The sequence below is a fragment of the Macaca thibetana genome, chromosome 11, assembly GCF_024542745.1.
Source record: "Macaca thibetana thibetana isolate TM-01 chromosome 11, ASM2454274v1, whole genome shotgun sequence".
Classification (NCBI taxonomy): domain Eukaryota; kingdom Metazoa; phylum Chordata; class Mammalia; order Primates; family Cercopithecidae; genus Macaca; species Macaca thibetana.
Window position 1 is genome coordinate 79671167 of NC_065588.1, and position 14521 is coordinate 79685687.

The following is a 14521-nucleotide window of genomic DNA, read 5'->3' on the forward strand; positions in this document are numbered from 1 at the left end:
CCACTTTAGCCGCTTCCGTGACTGGGACTACAGATGTGTTCCACCTCACCTGGCTAGTTTTAAAATTTTTTTGTAGAGTCAATTTCTCACTACATTGCTCAGGCTGGTCTCGAACTCCTGGGCTCAAGTGATCTTCGCGTTTTGGCCTCCCAAAGTGCTGAGCCACTCCAAAAGCCCTCATGTTGAAATTTGATTCCCAATGTTGGAGTTAGGGGCTTATGCAAAGTGTTTGGATCATGGCGGTAGTTTTCTCATGAATGTTTTGGTACCATCCTCACCGTAGTGAGTGAGTTCTCTATTAGTTCTTATGAGAGCGCCCCTGAGAGCCAGTTGTTAAAAAGAATCTGGCATCTTCCCCCTCTGTCTTGCTTCTTTTCTCACCATATGATCTGCACATGCCTGCTTCCCTTTGCCTTCCACCATGAGTAGAAGATTCCTGAGACCTTCATCAGAAGCAGATGTTGGTGCCATGTTTCTTGTACAGCCTGGAGAACTATAAGCCAATAATTTTCTTTTCTTCATAAATTACCCAACCTCAGGTATTCCTTTAACACAGACAAAAACATGTATGACACATAATTTAAAGATAAACTCAAATTATATGCTCACATAATCTAAACATCATTACAGTCAGGTTACCAGCATTACTTCAAAAGTACTCAAAACTATTCAGAAATCAACGGCAGTTAAGTTATATATGTTTGTCATAATCTTTAAAGAAGTCCAGAGCAGTACATTTAATGTCTGCCTATGTCTGTCGTAGGCAGAATCACCCCGCTCACTCCCCACCCCACAAAATGTCCACACTCTCATCACTAGAACCCGTGTACAGATATGGTAGAAGAAAAGGCAGGAAAGATGTTATAGAAGGGAAATTCCAAAAGATTCTGAGCATGAAAAAGAGTTGATGCACCCATGCTGGTTCTGAGACGTAGGGGGCCAACTGAAGGACCAGAGAGATGCCTTTAACAGCTAAGATAGCCCATAGCTGACAGCTAGCAAGGAAACAGACCTTTTCCTATAAGCACGAGGAACTGACTTCTGCCAACCACATAAATGAACTTCTAACAATCAGCCACTAGAAAAGAATAAAGCCCTGTCAACATCTTGTTTTCATTCTTGTGAGACCTGGATCAGAGGAACCAACTAAGCTACACTGTGACTAGACTTACAACTAATGAAAACTGGGAGGAAATAAATGGATGTTGTTTAAGCTGCTAAATTTGTGATAACTTATAATGGCAGTAGAAAACTAACATGTAATAACAATCATAAGAAAAGCAACATGAAATTGTCAGTGTGTTACAAACTTTGCTAAGGACTTTGAGTATTTTATTTAACTTTTATGATAACCCATGAAGTAGTGTACTGGACTCATTTTAAGATATCTGTTCAACCCAAACCACTTAGCTCTGAAAACTACTCTCTGCACTTATAGATAGGAGTGAGTGAGCCTTTGGCAACGATGTTAGTATTTTGTGATCTTATTGCTCAGAATGGACCAATGGTGAACACTTGGCCTAAGACTGACCAAATAGGCTCTATCCCCTTGAGTTTGGAATTGCAATTGAGAGATGTGAGTTTCTTGAACACTGGAGTATATAAAGTCAGAAACTGTGGAGTGGTATTTACATGGAAAAGAAATAGAATCTTAATTGACAGCAAAAAAGAGTTGCTGGAGATTATGCGGCCAGAGATGTGAGATAGAGATTTAAAAATGGGCTTCCAAGATTGTGCCATTGCACTCCAGCCTGGGCAACAAGAGCAAAACTCCATCTCAAAAAAAACAAAAAACAAAAAACAAAAAACAAAAAAAAGGGGTGGGAGGGTGCTTCTTAGGTTTTAATGAATTCTTGTTTCTGCTTCCATTGACTCCTGAGGCCCAGCTACATTAGTGGAACACCCTATTAATATGGAAAATTCCTTTATTTAACTTAAACTAGCTTGTGTGGAATTTTGCTACTCCCAACCAAGAGAATGTTAATTGATAGGTTTAGTATTACTATCCTTTTATTTAGAGACATAAAGTATTCATTCGGGTCTGCTAAACTGATGTAACAAATAGGTCCCCTAAAGTTCAGTGACAATACATTTAAGAGATGTCTCAAGTTAGCAGGAGGCTCTTCTCTCCAGTGATTCAGGAAATCAGGCTTCTTCCAATTTATTTCTCTACCGTCCACTAGAGTCTGTCTTGGCATCTGAATTTAGCCTGTATTAAAAAAGGAAAATGGAGAAATGTTGGCTTTTAAAAGCTTTAGCCTCAAAGTGCCATCCGTTGCTTTTCTGTTCATGTTCTATTGGAAAGAATTGGTCAGATGGCTGCAATTAACTGCAAGAAAGATGGAGAGATATAGTCTAGTCAGGACCTTGCAAAAGTGAAAGTAATGGTAATGATTAGCTAGCAGCCTCTGTTAACAGATGTTCACTAACTTGTTCAGTATAAGTCAGCTAATACTTGCAGAGGTGGGGATTGAAACATAGATCTCTGACTCAGGAAGTTAAGATCTTAACCATTTTTTTTCTACTATATTTTTATTTTACCAGATGGCTTCCATCTGTGTAATTAGTTGACTTAAAATTCCACTAAACCTGTTAAATAGCCAGCTTAATCTTCTATCCTTGTTAATTTACTTTTAACTGAGATAATATCAGAAGAGAAACTCAGTACTCAGTGTATTCAAAGGGGGTCAGTGACAAATTACACAAGAGCAGCTGAGACTTCATTAGGCTACTAACTGCAAAGCTCATATGTATGACCACCTGATAGGTTATTTAATAAAAAATAGTAGCCAAAAATTGGTACCTTTATATCATCATTTACTTGAATACTTCCGATTGCTCAATAACATTAATTCATTTGTTTTTGCTATATTAACATAAAACAAGTGGTAGTGAATAATTAACTTAATTTGCAGTTAATTGACCTAAAATACAAATAGACTCTGAATATATTCTGGCATTCTTGATGTGTGTCCTGTTACTTTTTCTGGGTTCTTTGGTGATGTATTGGTGGGATGGCCAAGCCAGAGTCTGCCACTAAACCTACAGGAATGTGGTGTGGGTTGAGCACGTAGTTATAGTAGGAGTGTAAGTGGAGATGGCCTGCTTGAAAAAGAAGCTTACTTACACAGACATTCTGTTAGGGTTAGATGGGGTGGGATCCCACAATCTACAAGTCATCTAAATTTATCGTTGAGGCAAAATAGTTGGCTAAGAGGTTCCAAGCTAAAGAAATGGACCAGGAAGGAAAGAATTATGGGTAATCCAGATTGGTATACTGGAGCTGGTTCTATCTGCTTGTGTGAAGCCGATAGTGTATATCTCTTTCAACTGTGCATTCAGTAAAAATACATTGGTAGCTGGAAGCTGGCCATGGTATAAATATTTACTTTATCAAATTGTGATACACAGTTGGCCCTCTGCATCCACGATTCCACATCTAAGGATTCAACAAACTGAGAATCCCAAATTTTTGGGAAAAAATACCAAACAATACAATAATAAAAAAATGCAAATAAAAAATACAAAAGAATGATTGCTAACTGTGTTAGTTATAAACTAGAGATTTAAAGTATATTGGGAGGATGCGCATAGGTTGTGTGCAAACATTATACCATTTTACATAAGGCACTATCTATGGAGTTTAGGATTGATGGGGAGGTTTTGGAACCAATCTTCCACAGATATCAAGGAATGACTGTGCTATAAATCATGATGCTCTCTGTCCTTGTCCAACCAGAAAGCTGACTGTAAAACATTGACCTGAATATCACTGGTAGTGTCTTTTATCCAGATAGACTAGTAGTAACCATCTGAAAAGGTTGTTCCTAGGTCGTATTCTTACTGCTAGTGGCTAACATTCAGAGATATATTTGCTGATTATAGAGCAAAGGCCTGACAAAAACAGCTAAGTCTCAGTTAGTTCTTATTGGCATAAGAACTGGCAATGCTTCTGGTATTAGACATTTTCAGGTAACAACTGGGCAAGGAGGGCTTGCGAACCCTATAGTCAGAACGTGTAGGTGGTAGAATAGTGGGTAATATATATGAGTGGACTCTACAGAGGTCTCAAGAGTTTATACTATTATCAGAAGTTAAAGATGATTTAATAATAAAGTCTACTTTATGTATTACTTAGGAAGGACGCAGAGAAAGGAAGTCCACCAGCAGAGGAGATGAGAAAACACAGAACAGGGTTATTATATATGTGTGATTTTAGATCTTCCCCTCTGTTGTCTCAGTGGCACCTTAAGGATCTATTTTTTCCCCTTCTTTCTCAGCTTGCAATAACAGATACAGCTCACTGTTCAGAAGCAGAAACTAAAAATCCAAGAAAGAAATGATAGAAATATAAGTCAGATTTGGATGCAAATTTGCTCTCATTGCATAAACCTAAAGCTGGAGATGCAACTCATAAAGGGGAAAAATGACTGGAGGAGCTTCAGCTCTCCAAACATGTGTGGGAGGCAAGGGGAAGGTCATAGTGAATACCACTAGCCATCTTATCATCTGAAGGTCTGGGCACCACTTGTTCTCTGATTAGACTGTGGGATGTGGCTGATTTGTAGGCTATATGGTGACATGAAATAGCCCTGTCCTGATTACAGAGCCAGCTGGGGGAAAAACAAATCCTCTATGTGTTAAATCAGCATTATCCCCATTGGTTTTGGGGACCCTTCTGTGATACGTAGATATAGCCTTGCCATGAATCAGATAAAATCTGTCAATCCTGTCTCTTTCTGTCTACATTTTTATCTTTTTTGTAAGTGATTCACCTGTCTGCTTACCTTTCAATGTAGTAAATCCCAAGTTAAACCTGAATTACTTTACAGGCATGATAGCACTCCCATGCTAAAGTGAAGTATATCTCTCTTACCTCTCTAGCGTCATTCAGGATAAACCCTAGAGTAAGAGAAGAATAATACACAGAGGGATGAAGATTAATTTATAGGTTTTTGGTGGCATAAATGATGACCATCTGCGAATAGGATTTATCAGACCTGGAAAACTTCAATAAGATCGTATTAGACATGGGTACTCAGGATGGCTGTACCAGGAGGAGGGGTTTCCCTTCAATTACCTACTTTATGTGCTAGCCTGTTGACAGGAAGAAGTTTGTTGAGAACTAGTTTGGAGCCCAATAAAAGTTACCAGTTTTTCCTTTCGATGCATCCTTTAAAAAAGAATTGTTTTCTTCTTTGAAGGAGGGCCTGATGGTAGGTAACTTTGAGGAGCTGGAGAATATTTCCAGTCAGATTGATGAATGCACTTCAGCATCAGGATACATACTTTGAGAAGTTACTTTCTCTTTTACTAGAAGAAATTGTGATCAAAAGCTGGGATTGTTTTCAGAAAAATCTTACCCTGGCTTTAGGTCAGAGGCCTTTGAACCATGACTCAGGTATCTGATTGAGTTGTTACTCAATAGAGAAATATCAGAGACAGAAAGCACTATATTTGAGCACTCCAGGCCAGACCTAAGCATATTAAAACAAACAAGTCAGTGACTGTGGAAAAATGTGTAAATGTCCTCAGGCAGGCTTTTTGCTGAGTAAAAAGCGGGAGGGTAGTTCTAGCTAATTTTTAAAATTATTTCCCAGAATGCTAGGAGAAAATGTCTTTACAACCTGAAACACTATGGAATCTGGAAATGAGTTTAATTTTTTTTGGATTAATTTCAGGCTTAAGCTTTTCCAAGAGAATTGCTCTATCTAAGTGAAATTAGAGTATTGCTCCTCCTCCCTGCCACAACTTCTTTTACTTTTTAAAGCTGATCAAGGAAGGACAGAAGGCAGAAATTGAAGGATGTAAGAGAGTAAAATGAAAAAAAGAATGCCTAGAAGGGTTCCTGAAAATGACACTGGCCAAGGCTCAAACTCACTAATGCCAATGAGAATATATCAAAACAGATACACATTTCAATGATATTTTTATAAGCCTTCAGATAGCCTAGGGGAGATACTGGAAGAATGCCACCTTGATCACTTGTCATGGCCCCAAAGTGGTGAAGCGGTGTGGTGACAAGGAAGAATCTGTGGTCTCAGATAGCACGATTAGTTCTTTGAAAAACATAACAGACACCTCCTGGTTTAGATTTTGCCTTTTCTTTCCTTTCATACTTACATTTCTCTCATATATATTTTTCCTTCATTTTTTATTTTTGCTTAGGTTCTGGAACTTATCCATATTTAGGTAATGGTATCATTTAATCATTTAATTGGAATTTCCTTAATGGATAATAGCAGCATTCAGTAAGAAACTCCCACACGTATATGCTCAGACTTGGAAAGAGTTCAGAAAGTGCAGACACTGATTGCAGTGAATTCCAATGTTATTTTTAAAGCACTGGCTAAACACCATCAGCAGCAGGAAGGCACCCAATAACTGGATGCTCTCCCTTTTCACATTGTGTAGTAATGCAAGAGAGGCAGAGCAGTATGATTGACTAGTACTTATCTGCTGTTTCTCTCTCATCAAAGGTGATAACTTGACTATTCCCTCTATCAAAGCCCTAAGAGCTTTGATTTGGGAGCCTCCCCAATATATTCAGATTAGAAGGAGTATCTATGGAAGAAATTCCAAACCAAAAGATGTGTCTTCTTCCATGGAGGAAATACAGGATAGAGTTAGTTTTAGGAACTTGCCACCGTATCGTTCCTTGGATTCTTAGTATGCACTAGCCAGTCTGCTGCTGCCTCCTTACCTTTTAGAATCTTCTTACACAGATGGTTCTTGATGTATAATTGTTCAACTTATAATTTTTTGACTTTAGGATGAATTTATCCAGATGATATCCCATCATAAGTTGAGGAACCTCTGAACTTACAATGATTCAATGAAAAATTTTTAAACTTTATTATGGGTTTATCTGTTGTATTTAATTAACTTTTGACTTATATTTTAAACTTATGGTGAGTTTATTCAGATGTAACCCCATTATAAGTTGAGGAGTAGCTGATTTTGTTTTACATGTAACATTGGGAGTTTTTAGATGTGCTTAGAAGTAGGAATGAAAAAAAGCATGTCTATTTATTTTCCTGGAAGCAGAAACACAGTTTTTTCTTTAAAATACATTTACATAATGAAAAAAATATGTATTTTGACCTACATAGTATTTGTGATGATCTTCAATATGTTGTTTATGTATAGACATTGTCAATTTCACCCTTTTTTGTGCTAGAATTTTCTATGTTCTTAAAAGTATTCTTGAGCTTTGTTTTGGAACATAGGTGAGCTAACTGGAACACTGCTTGATCCTTTTAGGTATTGCTTCTAAGATTGTTAGATAAAACCCAGAGCAGTGTTTATTCTATGGCTAATTGTCTTTTTTTTTTTTTTTGGCTACTGATGTAAGATCTTTCTGAATACTCTACCCAATGCCCTCTGAATTAAAGGTTTTTAATTCTGGCTGGGGGACATGCACTATTCCTGTCTCCATGTGTGCTTCCAGGATGTTTTATCTAGTCCTTCTGGGTAGTTCTTTCCTGAATGGGGGTTATTTCCTCTCACACGAGCTGCTCAGTACTCTGCTAAATATTGTAGGATAGCTGCCACAATTCTCTGAGGTTCTTATTCTGTATAACTCCTTACCGGTACTCTCCCCTGTGAATTCTAGTCATTTTGGTCTCCTGGACTCTTAGCTCCATTTCCTCAGTTCAGGAAGATGGTTGGACCTTGTAGGGGTTTTCCTTGTCTATATCATTGCCTAAAATGTCTCCTAAGATAGTAAGAAGTTCCAATCCTGAGGCTACCTCATTTGTTTCCCGTCTCTCACAGATCACTGTCTTTGTTGCTTGATATCCAATGTCTTTAAAAATCTGTTTCTTACATTTTACTTGTTTTTTTCATGTGATTTTAAGCAGGAAACCTCTGTAAATATTTAGAAAGATATTTCAGAATTTGAGTTTTGGGGAATTAGATATAGGTGTGAAAATGAGCACTGTCCTTTAGTGCATGATCTTGAACAATGTACTCAGTGTTTTCAGCTGAGTTTTCAATTGTTAAAGAGTATCTTTTATATAATGTGGTAGTGAACATTGAGATGCTTTAGTATAGTGCCTAACATGTCATGAGTGCTAAATTAGTGAAATCTATTATTAAGCATTGCTTTGTAGCTTCTTTCAAACACCATAGCACAAATAGACATTCTGTCCTTTTTTTTTTTTTTTTTTTTTTTTTTTGGTCACAGTACCTGGAACAGGTAGTGCCAGATAGGTTTGATAGTGTCCATTGGAAGCTATAGTTAGGAGCAATTAGTACCCCATAGAGCTTTGATGATTGCTGGACTAGAGGGCATAGAGAACAAATAGTGGTTTCCAGAAGAGGAAATATTGCCTAGGGGGAACAACTCTATTTGAAGGATTTGCAGTGTACAAAGAAGTGCCAGGTAGAGACTTTTCTGGATATGTATGCAAAATGGCCTCAGCCATCTCTTAGGGATTCACATTAATTGTATATGGAACAAACTAGAGAGGACTGAGAGCCCTACTTTGGCATATGGAGGGAATAAACAATGAACAGAGCTTACTACTCATAATCCTGATATTAAAGTTTGGGCTTGTGTGGCTAGGAATATCAGCTACTTAGGCAACTGGCACATAGTTGGTCATTGTGCACTTACAAAAAAAGAAGAAGAATCTTTCTAATTAAATTTTGGAAAAGAGTTATCCTAGAGATGAAAGTTAGGTGAATTGAAGAAATAGATTATAAAACAAAGAAAGTCTGAAAATATAGACCTAGGGTTGGTGAGTATTGAAACACAAGAAAACTTTATATTCATGTAATTGAGATTCACAGAAACATTCTTCTCCATAATATTGAACCATGGAAAGTGTTGCTTGTTTCATTGATTTGAAGGCAAGGGTCCTTCATCTTCACTACACCAGCTAATATAGAAATACATAATATAGCCATAGAGTAATTATTTTAAGTACAGCCACTGCTTCTACATAACAGCCTCTGGAGAGAAACTATAGAAGTAGATTACTTCTAAAAGCACCCTTCTAAATGTAAACCTTGCTAAAAGAAGTGTGTATCAGTAGTGAAAGATAACAATGGTTTTCTTACGGTTTAGTTTTCCTTTCACTATTGAGCTATCCCCTCCAGTTACCTATACCACATATGTATTCATGTATGCAGTTATGTGCTGATGTTTTATGGATACATACGCCAATGTGATCCAGAATAGTAAAATAATTAGTGGCATCATTATTAACAAATTAGCCCCCAAACATATTGTTTTGAAAATAATATTTGACCAGGATATTTACCAGAATTCTTTCAAAGTGAATATTGATTGTGACCGTTTACATTTTGCATAGTACCCACAAATTATGAGCGATGGTTATCATGTCCAGATAAACTCTTGCCACTTCAATGATATTTTGTGTTTTTATCTCAGAACAATTTTTTTAGGGAAAAATTATAAATTCTACTTGAAGGCAAAAATAAAGACTCAGGAAAATTATGTAACTTGTCTACACTCACATAGTGATGTGGCAAGCATTTATGCCTCTATTTTAATTTTGTATATAGGTAATTAGTTTTACATTTTTGTTGCTAACAGTTAATGTAAATCAGATATATCTTTTATAATTACATTGCATTGTCCTGATTGCCAATATCTTCCCCTCTTTCGAGCAGAATAACTTTGTCTTGACTTGTAGTCCAAATGACAACTGACAGATTTACTGTGGAATTTGCTTTCCGGTCACAGCAATGGATTGAGGTGTCCACTAACCCAAGTACAGCCAGTCATATTCCTTCCCTGAGAAAATTAGAACTACTGGTGAAGGAAGAGCATCTTTAGCTCTGTCACTAATGTGTGCAAATTTAAATTCAGTAGTTGTTGTCATCCCCACTGACTGGCAAGAGATCTTTTAGTAGCAAGAGAAAATTAAGCCAACATGCGAAGAAATGCAAAGATGAGAATGAAACAGATACTCATTGGATGGTTCCAGAGCCTGAAGTCTGCAAAATTGCCCTGGGCCCTGCCTTTCCAAGAATCCAATTTTGCTGATACGATAACCAAATCATTACGTATGAGATAAAATTGTATTTTGATTTTTGATATTATGTAAAGATTTTAATTGTTTGTTTCAATTTCTCTGTTTCTCTAGCTTGTTTGAAGAATGAGTCTTCTTTTTATGAGTAATGATTTGTAATGTTTCCTCTTTCACATATGAAGTTCATGTATATACTCTATTCATATGCCAAAGTGGATAATTATTTTTAACTTTTAGTTTAAGTTGAGGGGTACAAGCGCATGTTTGTTACATAGGTAAGCTTGTGTCATAGGGGTTTCTAGTACAGACGATTTCATCACCCAGGTATGAAGCCTAGTACCCATTAATTGTTTTTCCTGATCATCTCCCTCCTCCCACCCTCCACCCTCCAAAAGGCAATTGAGTGTTTTTCCCCTCTACGTGTTCATATGTTCTCATCATTTAGCTCCCACTTACAAGTAAGAACATGTGGCATTTGGTTTTCTGTTCCTCATTATTTGGCTAAGGGCGATGGCCTACAGCTCCATCCATGTCCCTGAAAAGGACATGATATTCTTTTTTATGGCTGCATAGTATTCCATGTTGTTTTCTTTCTTCAGTGTATCACTGATGGACAATTAGGTTGATTCCATGCTTTTGCTATTATGAATAGTGCTGCAGTGAACATACATGTGCATGTGTCTTTAAAATAGAATGATTTATATTCCTTTGGGTATATACCCAGAAAGGGATTGCTGAGTTGAATGATATTTCTGTCTTTAGGTCTTTGAGGAATCACCACACTGTCTTTCACAATGGCTGAACTAATTTACACTCCTACTAACAGTGTATAAGCATTCCTTTCTCTCCACAACCTCGCTAACATCTATTATTTTTTCTTTTGATTTTTCAAATAGTAGCCATTCTGACTGGTGTGAGATGGTATCATTGTGGTTTTGATTTGCATTTTTGTAATGATCAGCGATGTTGAGCTTTTTTTCATATGCTTGTTGGCTACATGTATGTCTTCTTTTGAAAAGTGTCCATATCCTTTGCCCACAAAATGGATAATTTTAAAACTACTTTATACCAAAAGGGAAGATAATGATGAAGGATCATTTCAAGGTACAGAATGAATTACATCATTGCCCTCCACTAGAGAGAGATGATGGTGATGTTCACAAGGTTTATAAGGACACTAAAAGACTAATTTTGAAAGAAAAGATTAGAATCGGGTATTGGACAATTGAACAGGTCAAGGAATATAAATTAATAGAAGCTGATATACTTTGTGCAGATCTCAGAATTTGAAATTTATAGTGAAACTCATCTCATTTTCTGTTTTTAGGCCTTGGGTTTACTGTGGTTTTTAGAGACAGTCCATGAACATTTTGCTTTGTTTGATGGAAGAACTTCTGAATCACTTAAGAATATGGTTGATGTACCTGTCTCTCTCTTTAGGGTTTTTCCATATAGTGAAAATGTAATCTGTTGTTTCATTCTAGAACTAGTGGTGATAAGAGATAATACCTGTGCAAAAAATTGCAGAGTATGTTTATGACATGATTTTCTACTTCATTTAAACCTTTGTATGAATCATATAATTTCCTCATCTCCATTTGTCCTATTTTTAAAAGTGATTATGGTGATTACCTAAGACTATTAGTGGGATGCAGAAAAGCACATTTAAAAAAAATTTATAATTATGGCATATTCTTACATGCACTACAAACTAATGCTTTTAGTACTATGACTAGAGGTTAATAAATAGGAAAACACATGTTTAGAAATAAGCAGTAATACAGTACAATCTTAATCTAAGAAATGACAGATAAATCATACATCACAAAAATTTACTGAATAGCATGTTCTGTTGTCTAATATCCCTAATGTGTTATTTTATCTATATAAGGCACGAAGCTGCTATGTGTAGGTGCCTCTCCTTTTTCTCCTGAAAAATTTTATAGTTTTAGAGTTGTCAGGACCTATTCCTCTAAAAATCTGTTAATAATGAATATATTCATTCATTTACTCCTTAATACTTTCCTTTATTTCTTTATTCAAGACAATTAATTTTTTATGCATCAACTATTTTAAGCTCTGAATCAATGTGTGTTAGATTTTACATCTCAATAAAGGGTTTTAAAATACATTTACTCTGAAATTTAATTATTGTAAACTTTTTGTATTTGAATAAAAAAAAGACTCCTCTAAAATTCATTTTCATTGTTCTTTAGGATAACAGGAAATATTTTTCTTTCCTTAAAAATATTAAAATTTCAGATTGCTAAAGCATGCTAACATTTTTGTGAAATGTATAGTTCAAGTTAAAAAAAGAAAAATCCTATAGGAAGATATAGCTTTAGTCAATATAAAATTGAATGTATAATTTTCTTTGTCAATAAATGTTCTAAATGTCTTTAGCAAGATAATATTTTGTGACTCATATCAGAATAGGTAGAAAATTGCACTTAACAGTATTCCAATCCACAGGGTTACTTATGTCAGCACAATACTAGTGGAAGTTGATCAGCGATTTTGAGGATTCCTATAGAACTATGATCACATAGACTTGGTTGTTACCAGATGTCTAGGTACTGAAAGGCTTCTAATTTGTAAAAAACGGTATGATTTTTAGCGCATGTACATCAGAGACCATTCTAAGTTAATGTTGATAAAGCTAATCCTGTTTAGGTGACCAAAAGCTGTGGGAAATCATGTTTGTAGAAAATGAGGCAATTTTATCTAGATGATGGTAAATCAACATTTTAACAATTGTTCTTGATTGTTATGGTAAACTACAATGATGGTTTCTAAATGGAGTCATTTACTTGCCTAAGTAGCAAAGTCCTTCAAACCAGCATAGAAGGATCATAACTTCCTGAGTTATTTAGTTTTCAGAATTCAACTTTCGTATCAATACAACAAATTTAACTGAATCTGTTGACAAGTTAAGGAGAATGATGGCTTTGGAGAATGTCAGATTTGTTTGGTAGCAGGAATACCACTGTAGATCTTCTCTGCCTTAGAGGGCTTTAGTGAAGCAGAGTAAAACCCATAAGACCTGAAATAGACAGACAGTCAAATTCACTATAACAAAAACACAATAAATACTTTGACGTATGTTGAGATGCAAAAAGCTGCTGATATGTTTTCATATTAAGTTGATAATGAAAACTAACAATAGTATGTTTTTGTTAAAAATATTTACAGGCAAAATGTGGATTTACTTATGCATACCATTTATGATTCCTCTCGTAAAAAACACCTTAGCGAATCTTTTGCCTTGCTGATATGGTTTGGCTGTGTCCCCACCCAATCTCATCTTGAATTGTAACTCCCACAATTCCCACTTGTTGTGAGGGAACCTGTGGGAGGTGATTGAATTATGGGGGCGAGTCTTTCCTGCACTATTCTGATGATAGTGAATGAGTCTCATGAGAGCCGATGGTTTTAAAACTGGAGTTTCCATGAACAAACTCTGCCTGCCGACATCCACGTAAGACATGACTTGCTCCTACTCGCATTTCATCTTCCACCATGATTGTGAGGCCTCCTTGGACGCATGGAACTGTAAGTCCAATAACCCTCCTTCTTCTGTAAATTGCCCAGTCTAGGGTATGTCTCTATCTGCAGTGTGAAAACGGACTAATACACTTGCTTAAAATATAATTCAACAAAATGTTTAAATGGTTAAAGAATTCTCTCAGTAAATATTTCCTGAAAGCTTATTACGTATGGGACACAGTGTGACATTCTGTTGGGTATATAAAGTCTGTTGAGCTTGGACCTTGCCTTAAGGAGAGCTTTATTTCCTTAGTGAATTAACCAACCTCACCCCAGTTCTCTGAAAATATTCTGATTTATGTCTGGTATGCATAATTGCTCATGGTGACTCTTGAATATTCATGTACTTTTGCTCTCAGTAATTGAGTTGTATGCTTACTAAAAATCAGTTAAGAGTTCCAAAATCAGCTGTATTTTCTTTAGTAATAAGGTAATTTAATTACATTGTGTTTTGGGTCCCCAAGATTGCTTCCTAGTCCAGTGATTTGCTAGAAGGCTCAGTAAATAGTTGTAACCACAACTAAGATTTATTATAGAAAAAGGATACAAAAGCAAAGTCAGCAAAAGAAGAAGCTGCCAAGTGCAAAGTTAGGAGAAAATCAAGCACAAGCTTCCAAGAGTTCTCTCCCAGTGGTGTCACACAGGGAGGATGCACTTAACTTCTCTAGCAACTAGTTGTGACAACCCACATAAAATGTTGTCTTCCAGCGAAGCTCATATGAGCCTAGGAATCCAAGGTTTTTATTGATGGTCAGTCATATTGGTACTGTCTGTCTAGTATGTACCAAAATTCCTGACTGCAAGAGGAGAGTAGGTATCCATCATAAATCGCATTGTTTGTACAATTTAGGCACAGCGAGCCACCTTTACCATTTAAGGACAACTTTATACCAGTTTAAAGACCTGTTTGCCAGTCAAGTTCCCTAATATCAACAAGGGCCAACTTTGCAAGCAGACCTTTCTCAGGCCTG